The sequence below is a fragment of the Bos taurus genome, chromosome 29, assembly GCF_002263795.3.
Source record: "Bos taurus isolate L1 Dominette 01449 registration number 42190680 breed Hereford chromosome 29, ARS-UCD2.0, whole genome shotgun sequence".
NCBI classification, from domain to species: Eukaryota; Metazoa; Chordata; class Mammalia; order Artiodactyla; family Bovidae; genus Bos; species Bos taurus.
The window spans coordinates 37,678,911-37,705,770 of record NC_037356.1 but is presented as its reverse complement, the minus strand read 5'-3'; the positions used below and the strand labels follow the sequence as shown (position 1 = coordinate 37,705,770).

The following is a 26,860-nucleotide window of genomic DNA, read 5'->3' as shown; positions in this document are numbered from 1 at the left end:
TTTTCAAATCAAGACAGAGCCTCATTTAATTTCTTTTTTCTTTTACTATTTATTCATCTCTGCTGAAGTATTTTAAGGAAAAGGTTCAGTTCAGTTCAGTCCAGTAGCTCAGTCATGTCCGACTCTTTGCAACCCCATGTATTGCAGGACGCCAGGCCTCCCTGTCCATCACCAACTCCCGGAGGTCACCCAAACTCATGTCCATCAAGTCGGTGATGCCATCCAGCCATCTCATCCTCTGTTGTCCCCTTCTCCTCCTGCCCCCAATCCCTCCCAGCATCAGATTCTTTTCCAATGAGTCAACTCTTCTCATGAGGTGGCCAAAGTACTGGAGTTTCAGCTTCAGCATCAGTCCTTCCGATGAACACCCAGGAATGATCTCCTTCAGAATGGACTGGTTGGATGTCCTTGCAGTCCAAGGGACTCTCAAGAGTCTTCTCCAACACCACAGTTCAAAAGCATCAATTCTTTGGTGCTCAGCCTTCTTCACAGTCCAACTCTAACATCCATACATGACCACAGGAAAAATCATAGCCTTGACTAGACAGACCTTTGTTGGCAAGGTAATGTCTCTGCTTTTGAAGATGCTGTCTAGGTTGGTCATAACTTTCCTTCCAAGGAGTAAGCGTCTTTTAATTTCATGACTACAATCACCATCTGCAGTGATTTTTGAGCCCAAAGAAATAAAGTCTGACACTGTTTCCACTGTTTCCCCATCTATTTCCCATGAAGTGATGGGTTCAGATGCCATGATCTTAGTTTTCTGAATGTTGAGCTTTAAGGCAACTTTTTCACTCTCCTCTTTCACTTTCATCAAGAGGATTTTTGTTCCTCTTCACTTTCTTCCATAAGGGTGGTGTCATCTGCAAATCTGAGGTTATTGATATTTCTCCTGGCAATCTTGATTCCAGCTTGTGCTTCTTCCAGCCCAGCGTTTCTCATGATGTACTCTGCATATAAATTAAATAAGCAAGGAAAAGGTTACCATCTCACAAAATATAGATAACCAAAATGTATTTTGTTGCAAATAAAATTAACATCTAATATTCAGTCAATGTTCAAATTTCCCTGATTCTCTAAAAACAGATGTCTTTTCACAGTTTATTGAAAGAATGTACTCATATGTTTCACTTTTAAGTTGTTCTCTTTTAAGACTAAATAACTGTCTCTTTCCCAATTTTAAAGCCATTTGTTTGTTCAAAAACTGGGAGGAAGTGGCGTGATTTGTCTTATAGAATGTCTCAAGTATTGGGTTAGAGCAGGAATCCACAACACTGGCACCAGGACCAATACCATTCCTTGGTCTATTGAGAACCAGGTTGCAGAGCAGGAGGTGAGCAGCAGGCCAGTGAGTGAGGCTTCATCTGTATTTACAGCTGCTCCCCATCGCTCTCTCATCACCCAGAGATGGGTCAGTCTCATTTTAGGAAAAGAAGATCTGGGCTCCCACCAATTCTGCATTATGATGATCTGTATAATTATTTCATTACATATCCCAATGTAATAATAAAAGAAATAAAGTGCACAATAAGTGAAATATCCTTCAATCATCCCAAAATCATCTCCCTTTGAAAAAATTGTCTTCCAGGAAACCAGCCCCTTGTGACAAAAGTTGGGGGATTGCTTCTCTGTAGCTTTATCTGTGTTTTTCCCTGGAGACTGGCAGGTAGATCTATACTTGAGTTCAAAAATTTTTATTGGGATATTTCATATGCAGATATATATTTCTTATGGTGCTACTTAAAGAGTCTCACTATTTCTAGTTGCCTCACTTTGAGAGATGCTGAAATGCAGTGGATCCTGATGTTGCCAGCTTCATGCATCCATTGTATACTCCCTTTTTTATTTCCACTTATGGTTTCAGCATCCATTGATGACCTTTGCCCAGATCCATCGTTTCATGAGGATGCTGCAAAATAGTGCTTTCCTGTTTCTACCACTCCTTCTGTTTTAATTTCTGGAATTCTTCAATAAAAATAAGATTCCTTAAACTGTTTGTGGTTACATGGAATCTGCTACATACAAAAAAACAAGGCATAAATATTGATGATTATTTTCCTTTCTCAGCTCTCAGAATGGTGTTAGGGCCCTAGAAATCTGTCACAATGACAAATGAGATGTTGTCTATTAGTACTTTGAATTTCTGACTTTTTATATATTTAATTTGTTCTAATTAATGGATGTAATGCTAAAATTATCCCAGTTTTGGCTTCTGCATATGGATTCCTAAGCTTTTCTTAGACCCACTACCTAAAACCACTCATATGTCCCTGGGCTGCCTCTGAAGTCTACACTTTTCCTTTTGACCTCTTTGCCTCCTAGCAATCAGCTCTCAAACGAAGACAGCAAACCATGTAGTAGCTAGGCAGACCACATGAGATCATGAATGTCTAGCATGGCCCCTCGTATTCACTTTTATGGTGTCCTTAGCAGTTATTTTCTCCAAGTTGGCAAGTTTCTCCATGCCTTAGATGTCCATGCGCTTCACTTTGGTTTTCAAGCCAAGCCTCAAGGAAGAGATCACAGTAGAATTCTCTGAATTCTGAGAATTTTCTAAGACCATTCACCAAAGACAGGGATGGAGATAAAAATTTTATTGAGAGCTTTGTACTTTTATCAGATCCATTAGTGCCCTATAGCGGACACTTAGGGCAGGTTAGAGTACATATAACTAGAAGCTCCTGGTCACCACTGCATGTCAAGGAACTAAAGCTTCCCTGAGTACTTGGACCCAGGAAAGAAGCATGAAGTGGCTTGTGCTCCTCGGGCTGGTGGCCCTCTCAGAGTGCGTAGTCATGTAAGTATGGGGACTGTAAGTGGCATCATCTTCCTTTCTGGGTTAGAAAGAAATAGAATATTTCCCTGATAGTCTTAAGGTTCAATTCTTACTTACTGATAAGCACCTTCTATAGGTACTTATTCTTGCTTCTTTAGCCTTGGGCTTCGCAGGTAGTGCGAAGTGGTAAAGGACCCACGTGCAAATATAGGAGATGTAAGAGATGCAGGTTCAGTTCCTAGGTCGGGAATATCCCCTGGAGAAGGACATGGCAACCCACTCCAATATTTTTGCCTGGAGAATCCCACAGGCAGAGGAGCCTGGCAGGCTGTGGTCCATAGGGTCATATAGAGTTGGACATGACTGAAGGGGCTTAGCACGCATGCAGGCACCTTGCTATAGAAACTGTGGGTCCCAAGGATCGAGATGTAGGTTTCCATGGTTGCATAACTCTTGGGACCCCATCATGTGGTGACCTGCTGAAAATGGAAGACCTTGCAATTGTTTAGTGCACAACCTGTACAAATGTATGTGTGGTCCTGTGGAATAGCATTTTTGTACATTTTATTCTAGGTGTCCTCTCTGTTCTTTCTCTACTTCAGTGTGTATATGTCTATATGTCTATGTCTGCATCTCGGCATCTCTCTCATTTATCTCTCTTTGGAAGTCCCTGTGAGTGCAGATTTCTCCGTGTTGTTTTCTCTTCTTTTAATTTTTCAGTTTTGACTCATCCTTGCTTCTTTAGCCTCTTAATTTCCCTAATTTGTTTCCTATCTTCTGGATTCTTCTCTCAACCCTCTGTTCCATTTCTATTTGGAGAAAGATTGAGAGAGCTACTTCTACATTGTTTTACATCTGAAAAGCAGTGTGAACACAGCCAAGTGACAAACTCCTTGAATTTCAGATTCTTTCCCCATAAAATTAGGATAATGATCCCCTTCTACAACCTTCCTCCCTGATCTTCCTTAAGAACAATACAGTGGGATGGCAATAGGAATACTAACAGCTGTCATTGTTGAGATTCACTATACATCAGATACATTATATCATCACTTCACTTATGTCCCAAATTTTCTATATGGAGGGTGGTAATCATTACATTCCACCTTTTTACCCAGGGGTAAGCTGAGAATCCAAATGGTCTTACCCAATGTTACACAACAGAACCTGTATTCAAACCTACACCCTTGCCATGGTATTTGCATGGCATTCCGATAATAAGGTGACATTCATAAAAACGCTTGGAAAATACACAGTGTATTACAATGACAGTTATACCTTAACACAGACAGCTAATGGTATCTTCTCCTTTGTTTCTTTTCCTAATCCTCGGTGAAAGTTTGCCTCTAAAGAAAATGAAGACCTTGCGAGAAACCCTGAGGGAAAAAAACTTGCTGAACAATTTCCTGGAGGAACAAGCTTACAGACTGTCCAAGAATGACTCCAAAATAACTATTCACCCACTGAGGAACTATCTGGATGTGAGTTTGTAGGGAGGATGGCTCTCACAGCGCCCCCTGGTGCTCTGGCCTAGCACTGAGGTTCTTCTGGAGGTGGCAGATGGGAAGTTGGGGCTGGGGCTCCTGCAGGAGGCAGAAACACTGGGGAACAGGAACCCCATTCCAGAGGAGAAGGCATTCTCATCCACAACTCTTGATCTGTGGTGACTGGGTCCAGCAATGACCAGGTGGCAGGTAAACATCCATGTCTGTGTCAAAGATGTCATTAGTTTGAGGGAGATTGTTCCTTCTGAACTAAGTGAGCCACTCAGTTACAGATGAAGGGTGAGCCATCTCTAGTCAAAAGATAAAGCCAACTGCAAAGCAATTGTGAATCCCCCAGGCAGAAGAATTCAACTTCCACAGATGCAAGAATAACAGCAGGAAAAAGTTACCGAATCCCTATTCTGTGTAAGGCCATAAGAATCTAACACTGTGGATGTTGTTATTAGATTAGGAAAAAGAGCACATTTTGTCTTCAAGATTGTGCAGGCAGCCTGAGGGATAGGCAAAGAGTAAATATATGACAAATGAAAGGGTCACCTGTGCAGTGTTTATGGGATGTGGTCTGAGTTTAGAGGGAGTGGCTGGGATTGATCAAGGAGACCCTCCTGGAGAAGGGTGTGCACAGACTGAGTTTGAAGAGGAGACTAGAGAGCTTCTCAAATGAAGGCACCAGGACTTCCCTGGAGGTCCAGTGCTTATGACTCTGGGCTTCGAATGCAGGAGGTACTTTTTCAACCCCTGGTCATAGAGTGAATATCCCACACACCACGTGGTGCAAGAAAAAATATCAAATGCAGGCACCTCTGAGAACAAAGGCTGTGAGCTGCATGGTGATTGGAAAGTGATCTCAGAAGACATGTGACACCCAGAGGGAGGCAGCAGTGTGGGAATCGAGGGGAGCCAGATCTGCACTAACCCACCCATCTTGGTCCCCACAGATTGCCTACGTGGGTAACATCACCATTGGAACACCCCCTCAGGAGTTCCGGGTCGTCTTTGACACAGGCTCAGCTAACTTGTGGGTGCCTTGCATCACCTGTACCAGTCCAGCCTGTTGTGAGTACAAACACCCTCCAACCCACCCATCTTTTACTTGCCCTCAACTCCCTTCTCCACCCTTGGCACCTGACTGACACTCATCTCTTGTGTCTGCAGATACACACAAAACCTTCAATCCTCAAAATTCTTCAAGCTTCCGGGAAGCAGGCTCGCCTATCACCATCTTCTATGGATCTGGGACAATTCAGGGATTTCTTGGCTCTGACACCGTTCGGGTAACATGGAAACAAAAGCTGAGTCAGGACTGACTATGGAGTGACCACTGCTTACAAAACAGATACAGTACCAGCTGGCAGGACCATCCTATCCTAACTCCCATAGATACTGGCCATCTTACCCACAGGATCCTGTCCCTGGGGAGACAGTCTCGGTAGTGACACACAAACAAATGGATTAGCTAACCCAGAGAGTTGCTTGGGCTGTGGACTTGCAGCTCCTCTGCCCATGAGCAGCTCAGGGTTCATTTTGCTGGGAGCCAGAAGAGGGGGGAAAAAAGCAGCTACTTTTATATTCTCAGACTGTGCCAGGCACTGCCATGGTAATAACTTGCTTAAACCTACAACAACCCCACACAGCAGGTGCATTAATTAGCTAATGATACAGATGAGGATACATTGGCTTCCCTGGTAACTCAGAGGTTAAAGCGTCTGCCAGCAACGCAGGAGACCTGGGTTTGATCCCTGGGTTGGGAAGATCCCCTGGAGAAGGAAATGGCAACCCACTCCAATATTCTTGCCTGGAGAATCCCATGGATGGAGGAGCCTGGTGGGCTACAGTCCATGGGGTTGCAAAGAGTCGGACACGACTGAGCGACTTCACAGATGAGGAAACTGAGGTGCAGACAGCAAGGGCCTTCCTGAGGTCACACGTGTGGTAAGCGATGGAGCTGGGCTGGATTGGTGAAGCTGGTGGTGGGTGTTTGGGGAAAGGATCAGGGGACCCTGAGGGAAATCAAGCACTTCAGATATCCAGAGTGGATAAGAAGGAGGACTGAGATGTAGGGGGGCCTGATAAGTATGTTCTCAATGTATGGGGCCTTTGGGAGTCTAATAAAACCTATAGCCTCCCTCCCGCAAAGTACCTGAGTAGTTCGCCTCTCTCTTTTACTCTCTCTCTCATACACACTCACACAAACACACACATACCCCCAAAAGGGTATTTCCCAGGCAGTAATTTCATAAGAACGCTGCCAGCAACATTGTATAATGGACTTCTGTCTTTCTGGGCAGATGCAGAACCCAAAATACATTACCGTCAATTCAGTCCATTTCTCTCATCAGTTCATAGAGACGCCAGAGAAGGCTTTCCTGCTCTTTACTCATTTTGTCCATAAGGGGACAGCGTTGGATCCTGGCCTGACTCTTGGTTGCCCCACCTGTACGGAAGCCATGAGGCCAGTTTGACTCATTCAGAAGGTGTTTTTCAGAGGGGCAGATGTTTTAAAATATACAGACGCACCTAAATGGAACCCAAATTCCCATCCAGTCTCGGTCTAACCATCTGAGATCTACCTAGGACATAGAAAGACCTCAGTTCTTCTCTGCAGAGCTACTGCAATCTCTTCCTCAGCCCAAGCCTAGACCCACTTGCTGCTGCTGCTAAGTCACTTCAGTCGTGTCCGACTCTGTGCGACCCCATAGACGGCAGCCTACCAGGCTCCCCCATCCGTGGGATTCTCCAGGCAAGAACACTGGAGTGGGTTGCCATTTCCTTCTCCAGTGCATGAAAATGAAAAGTGAAAGTCAAGTCGCTCAGTCGTGTCTGAGTTTTAGCGACCCCATGGACTGCAGCCCACCAGGCTTCTCCATCCATAGGATTTTCCAGGCAAAAGTACTGGAGTGGGGTGCCATAGGCCCACTTAACAAACGTTTATGTGGGAACACTCTTCTCGCCCACAGATCGGGAACCTTGTTAGCCTTAAACAGTCGTTTGGCCTAAGCCAGGAGGAATACGGGTTTGATGGTGCACCCTTTGATGGCGTCCTGGGCTTGGCCTTCCCCTGCATCAGCACCAAAGGTGCCACCCCATCTTTGACAACTTGTGGTCGCGAGGTGCCTTTTCTGAGCCTGTCTTTGCCTTCTACTTGAGCAAGTAAGTCTGAGCTGGACAATCTGGCTCCAAATTAGTTGTAAGATGCTTTCAGTTGCATGAAAATTATGTGACAATTGATACAAAAGTATCCTGAGAGATAATCTAACCCAAGATAACTATGGCCCCAGGGCCCCACCTGGCTTCACCACTGGCTTTTATAATAAAGTTTTATTAGAACACAACCATGCTCCTGGGCACAAGAGCTGGGGCTTGGTGTAGGGGGTGAGCCAAAAGGAAGACTAATGCAAGGTGTCAGGATACGAGTTGTAAGAAAAGGCAACAGGATTTGCTGATGAATTTGACATGGAAGGGAAGAGAGGGAAGGTGGAAATCTTTCCCTTCTCACTAACATTTCACTGAGCACCCAGGACCAGCTACACAAAGAAAGGTAGGACCCAAAACAAAAGTGTGGGACTCCTTTTTCAACAAGTATTGGGAATTTCAAGACAGGGAGAGCAGAGGTGGGGGCCCTGCTGAGTGTGGGGCCCAATGGACAACACAGGTCATGGGCCAGTGAAGCCAACCCTGGGTGACTTGAATCCACACCCTAGTGCTTCAGGCCTTGATTTTTCTGAAAAAAATACAGGCTGGACAAGGGGGAAGCCAAAACCCTTCAGCACACTGACCTCTGAGGGTATCTCTGAGCACTCAGGTTACAGGAGGTCCAGGGCTTCTTCTGAAAACTGAATGGATAGAGCCTTGCCAGGTGGCCAGGCTTCTAACCTCCTTTGTGCCACTCATTAGCCAGCAACCGACCTCAGTCTGGTTCTCAATTGCTCCTAGCCTCGAATTCTGCATCTGTAGATGGAGACCTTATTAGGGCCTTGATGAGTAGACAAGCACAGCTCTCAGACAGAATCTCTTCCAAAGATCTCCCCCTCTCTTCTCTCTACAGATACAAGCCGGAGGGCAGTGTGGTGATGTTTGGTGGGGTGGACCACCGCTACTACAAGGGAGAGCTCAACTGGATACCAGTGTCCCAACCTCGCCACTGGCTGATAAGCATGAACCAGTAAGCCTCTCTCTCTAAGGGTCACCACAAGTGATGCTCCCACAGCTGTACACAGACACAGACAGACACACAAATCCACTCCCAGGCAGTCAACAGACATACACATCAACCACTATGACACAGACAGCCACAAGGCACTCATGCAAACATATAAGCAGGCACATATAAACATGAATAGCCAGCCAGAGACACACAAGTACACACAGAGCCATATATGAACACACATAAACAAACACAGAAACACATAAATACACAAACCACCCAGGGGTTCATAATCACCCCAGGCCTCCTGACCAGGGCTCTGAATAGGGTCCATCACAAGGTCCAGAAAGGCCTATGCAGCTGCAGGAGGACTGCACCCCTGAGTGTGAGGTGGGGAGCATGGTTATAGGACTTTACAGTGTGGTGAAAAGACAATCAGGGAGAATTACCTCAGCCTGAACAAAGCTGTGGTAAGATGACCCACTGTCCAGGGCTACAAAGGACCAAGGAAGTTCTCAGCAAGATAAATGTCAGTTAAAAACAGGGAAAGTCCTGAAGAAATGGGGAAAACTGGTCTCCTTAGGGAGAAGCTAGCCAGCAGTGGAGAGAGGTTGGCCACGGTCTTGGGACCTGAAAATGACTCATAAAAAGAGACACCCCACACCCCTGGGCACACAGTGGGGCGGGGGTTATAACTGAAAGAATCGGGAAGGTGAGATCCAGGAGTAGCTTGAGAAGAAGAGGCAATAATTGATGAGATTCTGTGTTTGACCCTCAGATAAAAGCTTACCTGTCCTTTGAGGTTCTGTGTCTAGTCAGGTATCTCCTGGTCAGGGTCTCAGTGTCTGAGCCCAATGAGGAGGTGCTGCTCAGAGACACCGTCTCCCAGGGCAGCCAGTCTCCCCCACCCCTATGAGAATCTGCTGCCCACAGGGACTTCCATCTTCACAGTGTGTTTGTCCCATTGTTGGTGAGACATCAGATATACCTCTCTGGATGGTCTTCATTACTTTCACAGTCTTCATTCACTCATTCAACAGACAAGCATTGTGCATCCACTGTGTGCCAAGCAATTTAGGAAGGCAATGAGAATAAAGCTTGCCCTCACATCTAAGAAGGTAAATGTACAAGAAATGACACACACACAGAGTGAACTGTCACCTTGGTACATGCTAGACATGAGGAAGGGTCTACAGAGAGTGACCAAGACAGGAGACTGATATACACCGGGAGAAAGATTTCCCTGAAACCATGACAGTTAAGCTGAAATCTGGAAAATGAGGAGAAATTAGCTAGTCAAAGGCGAGGGGACGCTTCTAGCAAGGAAGCCCAGCATGTGGCAAGGTATAAAAGAGCCAAGGTACAAAAGGTGTATTCAAGTACTGCTCAAGGATGTCAAGGAAGGTGCTGTGATCAAAGCAAAAGAAAAGTCAGGGCAAGAGATGACTCACTGTTCTAGAGACAGTCAGGGAGGGGGCAGCTGTGGGGGAGGGAGCTCACAGTCCCTCAAGGAGGGAGCCTTCCACATGACCCTGAGGCCCGCTTTGTCTACTGTCTCTCAGCATCAGCATGAATGGGAATATTGTTGCTTGTTCTCATGGATGTCAAGCCTTTGTGGACACCGGGACATCATTGATCTACGGCCCAACAGACCTAGTCACCAACATCAACAAGCTCATGAACGCCAGGCTTGAGAATTCTGAGGTGAAGGGTCATGCCACAAGGTCACTCCCAGTCTCCCCACATAATAAGGATTCTCTGGGCCAACCTCTCTCCTTCTCTCTAACAGTATGCAGTTTTATGTGATGCCGTCAAGACCCTGCCTCCTGTCATCTTCAACATCAATGGCATCGACTATCCACTGCCCCCTCAAGCCTACATCACCAAGGTGAGGGGCCATCCCTGAGGGTTTGTTCTCTAAATTGGGGTTTTCAGGAACCCTTGGGCTACTGCTGGGAGGAGGGCATGCTCCTCAGGCCAAGCCACAACTTGCAGATGCTGCTGAGCCCCTGTGGCTGGGCCAGCGCCTCCCACAAAATCAACCACTTGAGAGTAGAGGACAATCTGGGACATCCATCCTCCTGAAATAAATGTGGAGACACCACTCCATGATGACATGGTGGGAGTCACAAGGAGAGGGGAACACTAAGGGCCTCTGCCCTCATAGATCTTCAGTTCAACTAGACCCCTCAGATGCAGAAATACAGGAAGTCAGCTCTAGGGATCCTTAAAATGGGACATGTGACAAGGGGGGTTGGCTGGTGGCAGTCCCTGTGTGCTCCCACCATAATGATTAACAGTCTCCCTTTCCTTATTGAAATTGTCCCAGTTACAATAAATTACATGGCTACCTTAGACCTTGACTGCAACTTCCCCTTGCTAAGTCCCAGTTTCCCCTCTGTGAGTCAGGCTACCTGACCCCTCTATGGGGAGGTTGGATGCTAAGGTGATTAAAGGGTGCACAGTGACTGCTCAGCCCTGACACAGGGTGGAGGCTTCACGTCAGCTCCCTGTGGGAGTTCAGAGCAGGCTGTTGGGCTCAAAGAAGGCTTTGAGGAAGAGAGGGAATTGCAGTAATTCTAAAACCCCTGACTCATGGCACCATAGGGAGGTCTGCTTGGGTCTAGGCAAATCTGCCCTGGGTTCCATGCAAATGGCACCCCACAGTGCTCTGCAAAGGGACCCTGGGACTTATTAGGGGTGATGAGGGCTATGGACCGACAGGTGGGGATGGAGACCAGAATAAGTCACCCAGCCAAGCCTGGAGTGGCCAAGGCTGAGTGTAGGTCCAAACAGGCTTCTCAGAGGGCCTGAGCGAAGTCTTAAAGAACATGTTGTGAGCACTGTTTTGAATGTATTTAACATGCATAACCAACAGTGAGCTACTGTATAGCACAGGGAACACTGCTCAACATAAGGTGGCAGCCTGGATGGAAAGGATGTCTTTGGGACAAGGATACGTGTATATGTATGACTGAGTCCCTTTACTGTCCACCTGAAACTTCAAATACTGTTAATCAGCTATACTCCAAAACAAAATTAAAAGTTTAAAAAAAGAGCTGGTTTTGGGAACCCAGGAGAAGAACAGGCATTCTCTGCAGAGAAAACAAGGAGCAGGAGTCAGAAGGAAAGAAACAGAGAGTGGGAGGAGAACCAAGGGACGCTCTTGTTCTTTTCTAAAAAACTGTATTGCAGTATAACTGATCTTCAGTGTTGCCTTAAGTTATGCTGCACAGCTAAGTGATTTAGCTGTACATATTTAAATATATTTTTATTAGTTAATCAGTAAATATTGAATATAGTTCCTTGCACTATAAGTAGGACTTTGTTACTTTTCTGTATATTATTTTGCATCTGATAACTCCAAACTTCCAATCCTCCCCTCCCCACGTTCCGAATATGTCAGTCACACGACTTGGCCCTTTTTGGTTTTGGATGAACCCTCATATCCCCAGCTGCTGAGAAAATCACCTGATACTTACAACAAAAGGGAAATAAAATGAAGAAGTGTGTCAGGTCTGGATATTGAGGAGGGAGTAGCAGGTAAGCACACAGGCTGACTGGTGTATGTCTCTAACTCCCCCAGGATAAAAACTCCTGCATTAGCATCTTTCAAGGGGGCCTAGAAAATCTCTCTCCAGACAACTGGCTCTTGGGTGACGTCTTTCTGAGGCAGTACTTCTCAGTTTTTGATCGAAAAAATGAAAGGATTGGCCTGGCTCCGGCAGTGTAAATGCTTGGACTGTTTCAGGAATCAAGCAGGCGACTCCTAACACACACTCGCTCACACTAGGGCACTCCTGCCCAGCGATGCTGGTGAACTGTGTTTGGTGCTCTGCAAACTCTATTCTCAGTAAAGAATAAAATGTTTCACTCTTAATGGTGCTAAAACAAATGGGTGCCTCTTTTTGGGTCTGGGAGGTGCATCATAATCAGGGAGGATCTAGAACCAAGTCTGAACCACTAGGGAGAGGAGCTCAACTCCAGCTGATTTCAAGGAAAGGGGAGACTTTTCATAAGAACACTGGAGATCGTGTACATAGGAACCAGAGAAGACAGAGAGATCTCAGTGACTGGACCCAAGAAATCAGAAGTCATCAGTTCTCTCTTTCTCACCCTCGCTCTTTCCCCTCTTTCCTTTGTATGTCTAGCCTGACAGCTTTCTTCCTTAAGGCTTCTACACCTAGTGAGGGAGACCAGAGCTACATGCCTTAGGGTTTTTATCCCTAAGGCGTCTAACCCATAAGGAAAGAAGCTCATAGTCTTGAGGGTTCAAGGGAGTGCTCTGACTAGTCCACCTCAGATCACATGTCTGTATGGTATCTCCAATTTTCTTGAAGAGATGTCTTGTCTTTGCAATTCTATTGTTTACCTCTATTTCTTGCACTGTTCACTTAAGAAGGCTTTCTTATCTCTCCTTGCTCTTCTCTGGAAGTCTGCATTCCTTTGATTTTAACTTTCTCCTTTGCATTTGCTTTCACTTCTCTTCTTTTCTCAGCTATTTGTAGCCATCCCCAGATAACCACTTTGCCTTCTTGCATTTCTGTTTCTTGGAGATGGTTTGATCACCACCTTCTGTACAATGTTAGAAATCTCCATCATTAGTTCTTCAGGCACCCTGTCTACCGGATTTAATCCCTTGAATCTATTTGTCACCTCTGCTGTATAATCATAAGGGGTTTGATTTAGGTGATACTTGAACGGTCTAGTTGTTTTCTCTCCTTTCATCATTTTAAGCCTGGATATTGCTTGCTTCTGCCTACACAATTAGTGGCAGGTCACCACCCTCCGTCCCTGGTGGGAGCAGAGCAAAACCACACAATTTGGGATCTGATGTCCTGAGTTTGCACTTTGGCTCCTCATATCCCTAGTTGTGTGAGCTTGATCAAGTCCCTTAACCTCAGTTTCCTCATTAGGAAAGTGAGCATCATGATGATAATTCCACCTTGGAGACTGTATGTGTGCCTGGGAGGAGCAAGTAGCCCTGAGAAGGCTTTTTGAATTCCTGAGTCTGGAGCAAATGTGAATTATTCTGCCTCTTCAGGTGGCAATCTTCTGTTTAGAGACAACTCTCGCCACGCTTAGGGCTCAATATGAGTCAAGCAAAATGACTTCTGTTTCTGAACCATGACAAGGAACTCTGACTGAGCAGCACTTCTTTTTCCTGGATCCACCAGGAGCTAAAGAGCTGGCTTCACTTACTCCCCTCCTCACACTTATCAGCCAACCTTTCCTTACCAAATACTTCTAGCCTAAAATCACACTGCAGGGAGAGTTGTAAAGGCTTTTGGTCTCTTGTCAGTTCCCCGCATCTCCTCGGTAGCACAGGAATCTGTTACTATGGCAACCTGCACAGTCCAATCTCAACCTGTTAAATGGAACTGTCCCCATTCGGCCCCTCATGTCTAGAACACTGGCAGTTGCCTTAGAAACCTTCCTATGCCTGCTATTTAGTGAGGAAATACATGTGAACCTGAACTAGCTTTCTTTTCCAAGGGTGATTCCAACCATGCAAAGAAGTAACCAGATGTTTAGTCATCTAACTACCCACGGGACTTAACAAAATCAAAGCACCCATCACTCATTTGTGACTTGCCTCAAAACACCATTGAAGTGATCTGCTGCAAAAATCTGCTGCAACATTGGCATGTACACTTCAGAAGGAAGACGTTTCAGATTTCTTTCTTTCTAAGCAGTTTCTGGGGATGAGATTGCAGTAGGAGATCTCACCACCCCTCAGTCCTAAATAGTTAACATGGCATGAAAGAAAGAATTGCTTTCAAGGCTTAAGAACCCATATTCTGGATTGAAATCCCAGGTTGACCTTTTACTAGCTACAGGACCTTGGACAAATTATTCATCCTCTTAATTTGTTTCTTATTGATAAAATGGGATTAATTCTGTAACAGAGTTCGCTCTTTCACAGACCTTAGCAGGTGGTCATTGCTGTGCACCATTGGCCCTTACCGTGTTACCAGGCAACTGTTACCCCAAGACCATTAGTGATCTTGCTCTGCCATTGATTGGTGCTGCAAGTGGCCCCTTCCTGAAACAACCAGCTGTCTATGAGCATCACTTAGAGGCCCATTCAGCCTACAGTAGGTGGAGAGTTGGTTCTCAGGCTAAAGTGAAATAAGAGTTGAATCCCATTTTTTTACCTGGGGCCCTCCAGCTTAGCTGGCCTTGGGCCAATGGGTTAGCTGGCATACACAGGGAACCAGCTTGGGGGCATCCTACAGGGCTCCAGAGCCCTCACCAAGGTCACACCTGGTCCTGAGTCTGGCCATAAGACAGTGGTGAACATCTCCCCACTTCCTGCCTCGGGAAGAGCAGTGCCAGTCTGCCTGGGTCCCAGTCTGCAGGACTTGCCCATCCTGCAGTGGGCAGGCTGTGGAGCTTGAGGGGCAGTTGGGTCCTGGGACCCTGGCTCTGTCAGCAGTAGCAGCTGGGCAAGGTATGGGGATGTAGCCCTGAAGGAGCAGAAAATTAAGATCTTGTTCCCCTTAACTAAGACCAGGACCTTAGAAGGAGAAAACTGCGCCTTGGGACCTTGCCCTTTCTTGTCAGAACAGAGAAAATTTGTTTGGCAGAGATTTATAGGGACATCATTACCTTACCAAGACCTGATCTCAAGAACAAAAGATGTGACACCAAGAAGTTTGTAACAACTAATCACACCACAGAAAACAAGAAGCCAGGCCAGACTTTCCTCAAATCTACTTGTGATTCTGGCAGGAATCTACAGAGGCCATCACCACACAGGTGAAATGTGGCAGTTCACTTTTACTGCCGCAGTGAGCTCTGGATTCATTTCCTCCCTAGTGCAGAATGTCCACCAGGAGCCAGGCCCTCCAGCAGCTGCCTGCCTGGTTTTTGCAGACTCAGCCCTCTCCAGGTCTCTTCCACATTCCCCAGTAAAGTCTAAAGAACAAACACAGTCAAAACTCTCATATCCTGCTGCAAGCAGTTTGTTGGTTTGTTTGTTTGTTAAACAGCCTTTGGTAACATGTTCAAAATCTTGAGTTCTTTGTCTTGGGACTGAAGGATCTGCACCAGAGAATCAGGAACCTCCCCTTCCAGCTAAATCTTTCTCCATTCCCACATGAACCACAGGCTTCACTGGACCCTCTCTTCTCATTGTTGCTGTTCATTCACTAAGCCATGTCGAACTCATTGTGATTCCATGGACTGCAGCATGCCAAGCTTCTCTGTCCTTCACTATCTCCCATAGTTTCCTCAGACTCATACCCATTGAACTGGTGAATCCATCCAACCATCTCATCCTGTCACCGCCTTCTCCTTCTGCTCTCAATCTTTCCCAGCATCAGGGTCTCTTCCAATGAGCTGGCTCATGCATCAGGTGGCCAAAGCACTGGAGCTTCATCTTCAGCATCAGTCCTTCCACTGAATATTGTTCTACAACTCCGAAAACAGAAATCATGTTTCCAATCACCTAACAAACATTAAACATTGATAAAGATGAATAGAAATGGGATCTTGTCCTCTGGGAACTCCCAACACTACTGCTCCTGCCTTTACTATTGCCATTCCATTCCTTGGCCTAGAATTTCTTCCTGGTACATTCTTCAGGTTGAAATGGCCTGCTGACCCATCCCTGTTAGCTATCCAGGAATTGTTCCTTCCTCATTCCCCACAGACTTCTTCCTGCTCCCTGATGGTCCTCTGTGCATACCACATTCCGATTACTATGTAAGAATCAGCATGTTTCTCCAGAAAGACAGGGGCTCCCCAAGGACCCAACACACGTTCCCCATCATGTCTGCACCCCTGCATGGAGGTCAGTGCCTAGCATGCACAAGGAACTCAGTGAGTGCTGACTGCAAGGGGACCTCCATTTTGGCAGACTTACAGGAGCAAAGACCATATTTATCCTCCTGCCTCAAACAACTCCAAACCAGACAAAATAAATGAAGCATTAGCTTTTGTACATCAAACATCAGGCACCAGAGAATGGATTCCTGAGAGGGGGAAGGAACGGAGGTGAGCCTTACAATTGTTCCAACTCTAGACAGAGTTTCTAACACATGGCACAGGGAGGGGGTATCCAGGAAGAGCCAAACAATCTCCCCAGATTTGGAAAGAAAGAGCTGTGACTCTATTAGTTAGAGTTCACATGGAGAGCTACACATAGAGAACAGTATGAGTTTGTAGGATACAGCTCTCCAGTTTTCAACTGACTGTTGATAGTACAGTGAACTTAAAGCAATAGCAACAAAAATCATGCAAAACAAACCATAAATTTATTTTAAAAGACGGTGGAAAAAAAATAATTGTCTGTCAGAGAGCTTTGAAACAACTTTCAGTTCAGTTCAGGCCAGTCACTCAGTCGTGTCCGACTCCTTGTGACCCCATGAATCACAAGCCAGGCCTCCCTGTCCAACACCAACTCCCAGAGTTCACCCAAACTCATATGCATCCAGTTGGTGATGCCATCCAGCCATCTCATCATCTGTCATCACCTTCTCCTCCTGCCCCCAATTCCTCCCAGCATCAGGGTTTTTTCCAGTGAGTCAACACTTCGCATGAGGTGGCCCAAGTATTGGAGTTTCAGCTTCAGCATCAGTCCTTCCAATGAACACCCAGGACTGATAGCCTTTAGGATGGACTGGTTGGATCTCCTTGCAGGCAAAGGGACTCTCAAGAGTCTTCTCCAACACCACAGTTCAAAAGCATCAATTCTTCGGCGCTCAGCTTTATTCACAGCCCAACTCTCATATCTATACATGACCACTGGAAAAACCATAGCCTTGACTACATGGACCTTTGTTGCAAAGTAATGTCTCTGCTTTTAAATATGCTATCTAGGTTGGTCATAACTTTCCTTCCAAGGAGTAAGCATCTTTTAATTTCATGGCTACAATCACCATCTGCAGTGATTTTGGAGCCCAAAAAAATAAAGTCTGACACTGATTCCACTGTTTCCCCATCTATTTCCCATGAAGTGATGGGACCGGATGCCATGATCTTAGTTTTCTGAATGTTAAGCTTTAAGCCAACTTTTTCACTCTCCTCTTTCACTTTCATCAACAGGCTTTTTATTTCCTCTTTGCTTTCTGCATTAAGGGTGCTGTCATCTGCATATCTGAGGTTATTGATATTTCTCCCAGCAATCTTAATTCCAGCTTGTGCTGATTCCAGCCCAGCGTTTCTCATGTTGTATTCTGTATATAAGTTAAATAAGCAGGGTGACCATATACAGCCTTGACGTACTCCTTTTCCTATTTGGAACCAGTCTGTTGTTCCATGTCCAGTTCTAACTCTTGCTTCCTGACCTGCATATAGATTTCTCAAGAGGCAGGTCAGGTGGTCTGGTATTCCCATCTCTTTCAGAATTTTCCACAGTTTATTGTGATCCACACAGTCAAAAGCTTTGGCATAGTCAATAAAGCAGAAATACATGCTTTTCTGGAACTCTCTTGCTTTTTCCATGATCCAGCAGATGTTGGCAATTTAATCTCCGGTTTGTCTGCCTTTTCTAAAACCAGCTTGAACATCAAGAAGTTCACGGTTCACATATTGCTGAAGCCTGGCTTGGAGAATTTTCAGCATTACTTTACTAGTGTGTGAGTTGAGTGCAATTGTGCAGTAGTTTGAGCATTCTTTGGCATTGCCTTTCTTTGGGATCGGAATGAAAACTGACCTTTTCCAGTCCTGTGGCCACTGCTGAGTTTTCCAAATTTGCTGGCATATTGAATGCAGCACTTTCACAGCATCATCTTACAAGATTTGAAATAGCTCAACTGGAATTCCATCACCTCCACTGGCTTTGTTCATAGTGATGCTTTCAAAGGCCCACTTGACTTCACATTCCAGGATATCTGGCTCTAGGTTAGTGATCACAGCATCGTGATTATCTGGGAGGTGAAGATTTTTTGGTACAGTTCTTCTGTGTATTCTTGCCACCTCTTCTTGATATCTTCTGCTTCTGTTAGGTCCATACCATTTCTGTCCTTTATTGAGCCCATCTTTGCATGAAATGTTCCCTTTATATCTCTAATTTTCTTGAAGAGATCTCTAGTCTTTCCCATTCTGTTGTTTTCCTCTATTTCTTTGCAATCATCACTGAGGAAGGCTTTCTTATCTCTTCTTGCTATTCTTTGGAACTCTGCATTTGACCGTGTGGATCACCACAATCTGTGGAAAATTCTTCAAGAGATGGAATTACCAGATCACTTGACCTGCCTCTTGAGAAATGTGTATGCAGGTCAGGAAGCAACAGTTAGAACTGGACATTAAACAACAGACTGGTTCAAACAGGGAAGGAGAACAACAAGGCTGTATATTGTCACCCTGCTTACTTAACTTCTATGCAGAGGACATCATGAAAAACACTGGGCTGGAAGAAGCACAAGCTGGAATCAAGATTGCTGGGAGAAATATCAATAACCTCAGATATGCAGATGACACCACCATTATGGCAGAAAGTAGTAGACCTAAAGAGCCTCTTGATGAAAAGGAAAAAGTTGGCTTAAAGCTCAACATTCAGAAAACTAAGGTCATGGCATCTGGTCCCATCACTTCGTGGCAAATAGATGGGGAAACAGTGGAAACAGTGTCAGACTTTATTTTGGGGGGCTCCAAAAAACTGCAGATGGTGATTGCAGCCATGAAATTAAAAGACGCTTACTCCTTGGAAGGAAAGTTATGACCAACCTAGATAGCATATTTAAAAGCAGAGACATTACTTTGCAACAAAGGTCCATCTAGTCAGGCTATGGTTTTCCCAGTAGTCATGTATGGTAGAGAGAGTTGAACTGTGAAGAAAGCTGAGCGCCGAAGAATTGATGCTTTTGAACTGTGGTGTTGGAGAAGACTCTTGAGAGTCCCTTTGACTGCAAAGAGATCCAACCAGTCCATCCTAAAGGAGATCAGTCCTGGGTGTTCATTGGAAGGACTGATGCTGAAGCTGAAACTCCAATACTTGGGCCACCTCATGCGAAGAGTTGACTCATTGGAAAAGATCCTAATGCTGGGAAGGATTGGGGGCAGGAGGAGAAGGTGATGACAGATGATGAGATGGCTGGATGGCATCACCGACTTGATGGACAGGGGTTTAGGTAGACTCCAGGAGTTGGTGATGGACAGGGAGGCCTGGTGTGCTGTGATTCATGGGGTCGCAAAGAGTCATACACGACTGAGCAACTGAACTTAACTGAACTGAACTCAAGGCTATGGTTTTTCCAGTATTCATGTATGGATGTGAGAGTTTGATTATAAAGAAAGCTTAGCACTGAAGAATTGATGCTTTTGAACTGTGATGTTGAAGACTCCTGATAGTTCTTTGGACTGCAAGGAGGTCCAATCACTCCATCCTAATGGAAATCAGTCCTGAATATTCATTGGAAGGACTGATACCGAAGCTGAAATGCCAACACTTTGGCCACCTGATGCAAAGAACCAACTAATTGGAAAAGACCCTGATACTGGAAAGATTGAAGTCGGGAGGGGAAAGGGATGACCAAGGATGAGATGGTTGGATGGCATCACTGACACATTGGATATGAGTTTGATTAGGCTCCGGGAGTTGGTGATGGTAGGGAAGACTGGCATGCGGCAGTCCATGGGGTCTCAAAGAGGCAGACACGACTGAGAGACTGAACTGAACTGAACTGAGCCATCAGATGAATAGCATGAATGTTAAAACTACCATCAAAAAAAAGTTACAGCTAATTAACTGATAAAGTATATAAAAGTATACGAGGAACTTCCCAGGTGACTCAGTGGTAAAAATCTGCCTGCCAATGTTGGATACGTGGGCTCCATCCCTGATCCTCGTAGATCCCACCTGCAGTGGAGCAGTTAAACCCATTTACCACAGCTATTGAGCCTCTGCTCTAGAGTCTGGGAACTGCAACTACTGAGTTCACATACCCTAGAGCCCATGGTTCCCAACAGGAAAAGCCAAAGCAATAAGAAGCTTGCATGCTGCAATGGAGAGTAGCCCTGGCTCATTGCAACTCGAGAAGACAAAAATAAGTATATAAAATTATTTTAAGAAATGCATAGATTATGGACTCTGTGAGAGAGGGAGAGGGTGGGAAGATTTGGGAGAATGGCATTGAAACATGTAAAATATCATGTATGAAACGAGATGCCAGTCCAGGTTCGATGCACGATACTGGATGCTTGGGGCTAGAGCACTGGGATGACCCAGAGGGATGGTAGGGGGAGGGAGGAGGGAGGTGGGTTCAGGATGGGGAACACATGTATACCTGTGGCGGATTCATTTTGATATTTGGCAAAACTAATACAATTACGTAAAGTTTAAAAATAAAATAAAATTTAAAAAAATTGTAATGAAGAACATATTAAAAAAAAAAGAAATGCATAGAAAATAAAAAGTATGCTGCATGGAAAGAACAGCAGATTAGACACTATAGAAGAAAAAAAAATCAGTGTACTTGAAGAAGTAGCAGCAGAAACTATGCAAAATCAACCCCAAATTAAAAGAAAAATTGATGGGGTGGAAAATAAATTGTGCGTCAAGAGAGCTTTGAAATAATTTTAATGCTAAACTACATGTAACTGGAGCCCCACAGAAACATCATTTCTGTTCTTTTTAATTTCTTTAGAAAATAATTGTAAGACATCACGCACAATATGATTACATTTTGTAAATATATATATATATATATATATATATATATTTCTAGGTGAAGTATACATATAGAAAAAAGACTTAGAGAATATAAATTAAAATGTTAATAACAATCTTTTGAGGTTGGGTGGATTATAAGAGATTTTTTTTTTCCTCCAACTGTCTACAATAAACATGTTTTAATTTTGTTTAAAAAAAGAAAAGAATTGACTGTTTAAAGCAAAAATTGTAACAATATATCATGCGATTTATAATGGATGTAGAAGTGAAATGTGTGACAATAACAGCAAAAAGGCCAGGCAGGAGGGAATGAGAGTATAGCATGGTTAGGTTCTTATTCTACATGTAAAGCAATAGAAGATCACTTGATGGTCAACTAGCAAGGTAAAGATGCATACCATGACTCTTAATACAGCCACTTCATAAAAAAGAGTGACAGCTAATAAACTGACAAGGGATATAAAAGGGAATCATAAAAACTACTCAAAGCAAAGAAGTCAGAGGAAAAATGGAAAAGGGGAAGAAAGAACATGGGACAGATTGAAAACAAACAGCAAGGTAATAGAATAAAACCCAACTAAAGTTAACCCCACACATGTGAACGCAGATTGAAGACATAACGCAGGCTGCAGATGAGAGCAGATCCCCATATGCTGCCCTCTACAGCGGAAATAGAACCTGCCAGGCTCCGGGGCCCATGTGCCTGGGCACAGAGCAGCCCCAAAAGTTTATATGGAACAGTACGTTAGGACTCAATCATACAAAGTATATTCTCTGTTTATAAAGAAATTAGAAATCAGTGTTCACTGGACAGCAGAGTAATAAGGTGATAGCATAGTGCCGACCTTCCCTCTTTTACTACTTTAATTCTGCCCAGGAGGGAGCAGATAAATTGGCAAGACTTACATGTCTCCAGTACTAGACATACCTGATTGGTGTTATTTGTTTAATTTTCACGTTTCAGTCTCCTTTCTCCTCTCCTGTCTGCCCCATCTTAAGCCGCAGGGTCTTCTAAGCCACAGTTATGTCGCTACAAACAAATCTGTATGGTGTTTGCTGAGTTTCCAGTAAACCGGTGAACCTTGCTTCTTCCTATTTTGTACTTTTGGTTCTTTTCTGCCAACCCTGGCTCTTGCTCCACCTCCCGGGATCCTGGTCCTCTGTCACTTGCAGCTATGTTCCTATACACCAGGCCTCCATCACACCCAGTGGCATTTCTTTTCAGAGTGGCCATAATACATGCAAAAAGTGAAAGAGCAGGCAGCTCCTTACTCTCTTCTCTTGTTCCTTCATGACATACATTCACTGAAAGCCTGTGTAGCAAGTCTGTTACTTACACACCTTCAAGTTGAGAACTTTCAAAGATGTAAAAGTGCATTTGCATATCCAAACACATCAGTTAGTTCACAGGTCTGACACACATCATTTTGGTTACATCTCTGACAAGTGATTGTGTTTTTACATACTTTATTGTATAGAACTATATGGAGTAGAGTAGTACAGTACCTTTATTTCAAACCTACAATGTCTGAAAGGCCAGTTTTGAACACCCTTTGAAATAGAACTTGTTCATATATAGGGGACTTATTGTTCTGTTAAGATGTGTGGATACAAAAGTGAACATACCATCTCCAGGTCCAAGAAGTCACATTCCTGGCTGGGATATTAGAGGAAATATGAGCTCTCCCTACTCCAATACATCTCAGTCCTTCAGATGACCTTAATCAGGAACAAAAAATATTAAAATAGCAATAATTATCTTGTTTTTACCTGCTTCTAAAAAGTGTCGTTTAGCTGCTCAGTACTGGATCTTGTTATGCTGGTGGACTGGATGGAGAAGTGATGTGAACAGGAGTAGGGAAGGTGAGACAGGTAGGTCAGAATGTAAGGTAACAAAAGTAAGATATTTAAGAAGCTGAAGGACTGAGATATATTTGGCCCTGAGTTGGAAAAGCAGTTTTCAAAACAAATTGGTTCATGTGATATGTATACTATCTAATTCAATCCTTAGAAGAGCTCTAGTGATGAGTTTGTCTTTTTTGTTGTTGTTTCCTGGAACGCAGCTTGGATCATCAAGCAGTTTTTTACTGCTGCTCCTTCCTCTTGGCTCCTAAATTGTGCCCAGCAGTTCAGGCTGATCCATCCAGAAAGGTTTTGTTCTTTTAGGCAGGAGCCAGAAACTGCATACAACTCTATTCTCTGCTTTTCTTACAAAACCAAATGTATTTTGCTATTAGGCAACGTGCCCGGTAGCTAAAAGACTGCATTTCCTACCTGTCAGTGCTCTGAGTCATGACTGGTAACTTTGTGATATAGCAGACATGTAAGAGCGATTTCTTGAAAGGCTGCTTTTTCAAGGAGCCCATTCAGCTGGAACATGAGTCTCTTTCCTTCCCTACCTTCTTCCTCAGTGCTGTCTTGTTCTCAGATGTGATGGCTGGAACTCTTGCATCTGATTTGGACCAATAGGTAACCTTGAAGTTGGATACCACTCAAGGTCTGACTGGCCCACCTCCAGATTTATTCCAGTGGGAGAAAAAAATCAAGTTTATCTTGTTAAAGACATGGTTGTTTTAGTTTTTTGCAATGTGCATACAACTTAATCTTGATACTAATATGGTTAGCCTTATTATTTTGTTGGGTTTAGTGATTACATTTGTATTTTAAATTTGTCTTATTTTTTATTTTAAGGATTTGTTCATAAAGTGCACATATACCTAAATAGTATAAATGCAAAATTATTGTTAAAAAATTATTCTTACAGATTTTGAATTTTTATTCTTTCTTTTCTTCTTTCCTTTCTTGTTTTCCCCACATTTGTATAGCCTATCATATGTCCTCTCTTTTAATCTTGTCTGAATCCTATTACCTGCCAAAAGTGATGAAGGAAGCAGGGTGTGCAGAACCAAAGAACACAGCACAGGGACATGAATGAAGGGTGGTGGTCCTTGTTACTCACCATGAATGTTCTGCAGTCGGATCACATTCTCCTGCCCTCTGTGTACCCACCAGCCCCAGGTTTGCCATGACCATGGAAGTTACATTGGCCAGCGGAGTTTGAGTAGTGGTGACATATCATTTCAAAATGGAAACCTTTAAGAACCAGAGTCTAATTGGCCTCACACTCCCTTCCCCTGCATCCGGAGGAAAGCTCCATCTACTTACCTCCCTGAAAGTAAGTGTTGAACAGAGCCCCTTGTCTACTAAACTCAGATGTGAGTGAGAAATAAATCTGTTATTAAGACTTTGAAATTTGGGCATTTTATGTTTTCATACTGTAAGTAACTTTCTCTTCACTGAAAGAGGTGACTATAACATGAACTCCTATTTGTCTCCTTCTTCATTTAATAACTAAACTTAACTAAATTCCTAGTCTAGGGCCACCCAGCTGATAGTTCATTTCCTAGCCTATCTTTCTGTTAAAAATGCCTCTCTGACTTCATTGCAGCCACTGAGAAATGAGTGAAAGTAATTTTATGACTTCTGGTTATGACCTTAAAGGAAAGGGACATATCCTGAGTCCCCTTCTTTCTCCCGCTAGCTGGGATACAGATGTAATGGCAGGAGCTGGAGCAGCCATGTAAGACCAGAGGTGAGTATCACATATTCATGAAAGCAAAGCAACCAGAAAAAACTGGGTCCGCATCATTGTGGAGCAATCTCTACTCTTATTACAGGAAAAGAAATGAAAATGTATTTAAGACAAGGTTATTTAGATTTTGAGTACAGAAGTTGAGCCTGTAACCTAACACCCATAGCCTAGTAACAAATCTGTGTGTTAGCCTTGTTTTGACATCAGAGTCTGGTGGATAGAGACAGGCACCCCCAGATGCCAATAGTGATAAAGAACCCGCCTGTCCAATGCTGGAAACATAAGAGTGGTGAGTTTGATCCCCAGGTCTGGAAGATCCCCTGGAGTAGGGCATGGTGACTCACTCCAGTACTTTTGCTTGGAGAATCTCGAAGACAGAAGAGCCTGGAAGGGCTGCAGTCCATGGGGTCTCAAAAACTTGGACACAACTGAAGAGACTTAGCACACCACACAGATAGAAACTAGATCTTCTCACATGGACTACAAGTAAGTTAAGTGAGAGCCATGCAAACAAATATCACTGGCATGTGTGGGGAGTGCTTGCAGTGTTTGGCCACACTGGGTTTGCCCCACTCACGGCATGTGAGCTTTCCCAGACTACACTGCTCAGGTTCCAGGTTGCTCTGCAGGGGAACTGTCTAAAGTGGGCCCTGAGTTGCGTGCACTTCCCAGGTCTAAGCCACTCAGGTTCAGGTTCTCAGGTAGTCCACAAAGATGCAGACGTGGTTGGGCCTGCTTTTTGTGCCCTTCCCAGGTCCCAGCAGCTCAGGCGACCATGTGCTTGGCGAGTGCACTCTCCCCGATAAGGTGCGCTGCATCTTATCACCTCCCCTATCCCAGTCACTCGGTTTCCTGGGTGCGCAGTGGGAGTGCCGTCTCAGGTATGCCGTTGTCTCCTCTGGGGAGCTGATATCTGGCTGCGACCCTCCCAGCTGATGTCAACCATCCAGGATCCCAAGAAGACTAAGTAGACTTGGTTAGCAACTAGGAGCCTGCTCACAGTTTGGTAGATGATGTCATCTCTGTGGCTAAGATCACCCCTTTCCATCTCTGGCTGCCATCATCTTCCTTCCTGCTTCTGGCAGGGGATGGGCCAGTCCACAGCTGGCTTGCTGTCCTCTGGTATTTGCTCAGTCCTTTGTTCTGTAAGCCTGCCAGCAGCTCAGTCCTTTGTTCTGTAAGCCTGCCAGCAGTGCCTTAGCTTAGGGCTTTTCAAAGGAAAGTTCTCTCTCACTCTCTGTCTTTCTTTTTTATTTTTATTTATTTATTTATTTATTTGTTGGTCTCTCTCTGGCTATCCCACAGTTTGGGTTGCTATGTCACCTTAGTTCCCTCAGATTGCCCTCAGGGCATTGAGGCCCGGTCCTAGCCCTAAGCAAGGCAGCCCATGAAAAGGTCAGCATCTGGGCTACTTCTCCACTGGGAGTTGCCATTAAGCATGTAATCTGTGGGTTTATTTATTTATTTATTTTTCCTCCTTCCAGTTATTTTGCCCTCTGAGATTCCAAAATTCCCCACAGACCCGCCAGTGAGAGGGTTTCTTGGTGTTTGGAAACTTCTCCTCTTTTACACTCCCTCCCAGAATGGGTCTCCATCCCTAGCTCTTTTGTCTGTCTTTTTATCTTTTATATTTTGTCCTACTTCCTTTCAAAGAAATGTGCTGCCTTTCTGGGTGTCTGGTGTCCTCTGCCAGCGTTCATAAGTTGTTTTGTGGAATTTGCTCCACATTTAAATATTCTTTTGAAGAATTTGTAGGGGAAAAAGAGGTCTCCCCGTCCTATCACTCTGCCATCTTAGAACCGCCCCCTAGATAGTATTTTAAATGCTTTACATGACCTGCCATGTTGCTGTCCAGCTTGGGATGATGCCCACAGTTAGCTAGAATCAAAAAGCCCCTGAGTGTGACTCTTCCTCTGGCCAGCTCTGTCCCCTCCCCATCTAGAGCAGGAATTCTAGCAGAAAGGACAGGAACTCTAGCAAGGTTTACTGGAAGACCCAGGTGGGTCTAGACCTCTGGCAGGTACCATTCTTTCCCCAGTATGTCTTCCTTCCCTCCTGGATCCTGAGCAATCTTCCCACATCTTGGTTCCTGGCTAATGAACTCCTCCTCCCTTCCCTTACAAATATCCCCAAAGCCCCACGCCATGGCTCCCTCCCTACACAGGCCCTATCCCTCACCTGCAGATGTCACTAAAGAGGAGAAGACTAGGGAAAGTGATGCCCA

The 26,860-nt window shown here is 44.6% G+C and overlaps 1 non-coding gene across 1 annotated transcript; it reads left to right on the top strand.

The window, feature by feature from the left end:
* The first annotated feature begins 2,744 nt into the window (after positions 1 to 2,744).
* Positions 2,745 to 12,158, top strand: LOC519862 (pregnancy-associated glycoprotein 2-like). The gene is made up of 9 exons (XR_003033231.2): positions 2,745 to 2,797; positions 4,116 to 4,257; positions 5,220 to 5,337; positions 5,437 to 5,555; positions 7,239 to 7,431; positions 8,327 to 8,443; positions 9,988 to 10,129; positions 10,215 to 10,313; positions 12,012 to 12,158. It is a non-coding gene; the product is annotated as a pregnancy-associated glycoprotein 2-like (transcript).
* Positions 12,159 to 26,860: the final 14,702 nt, after the last annotated feature.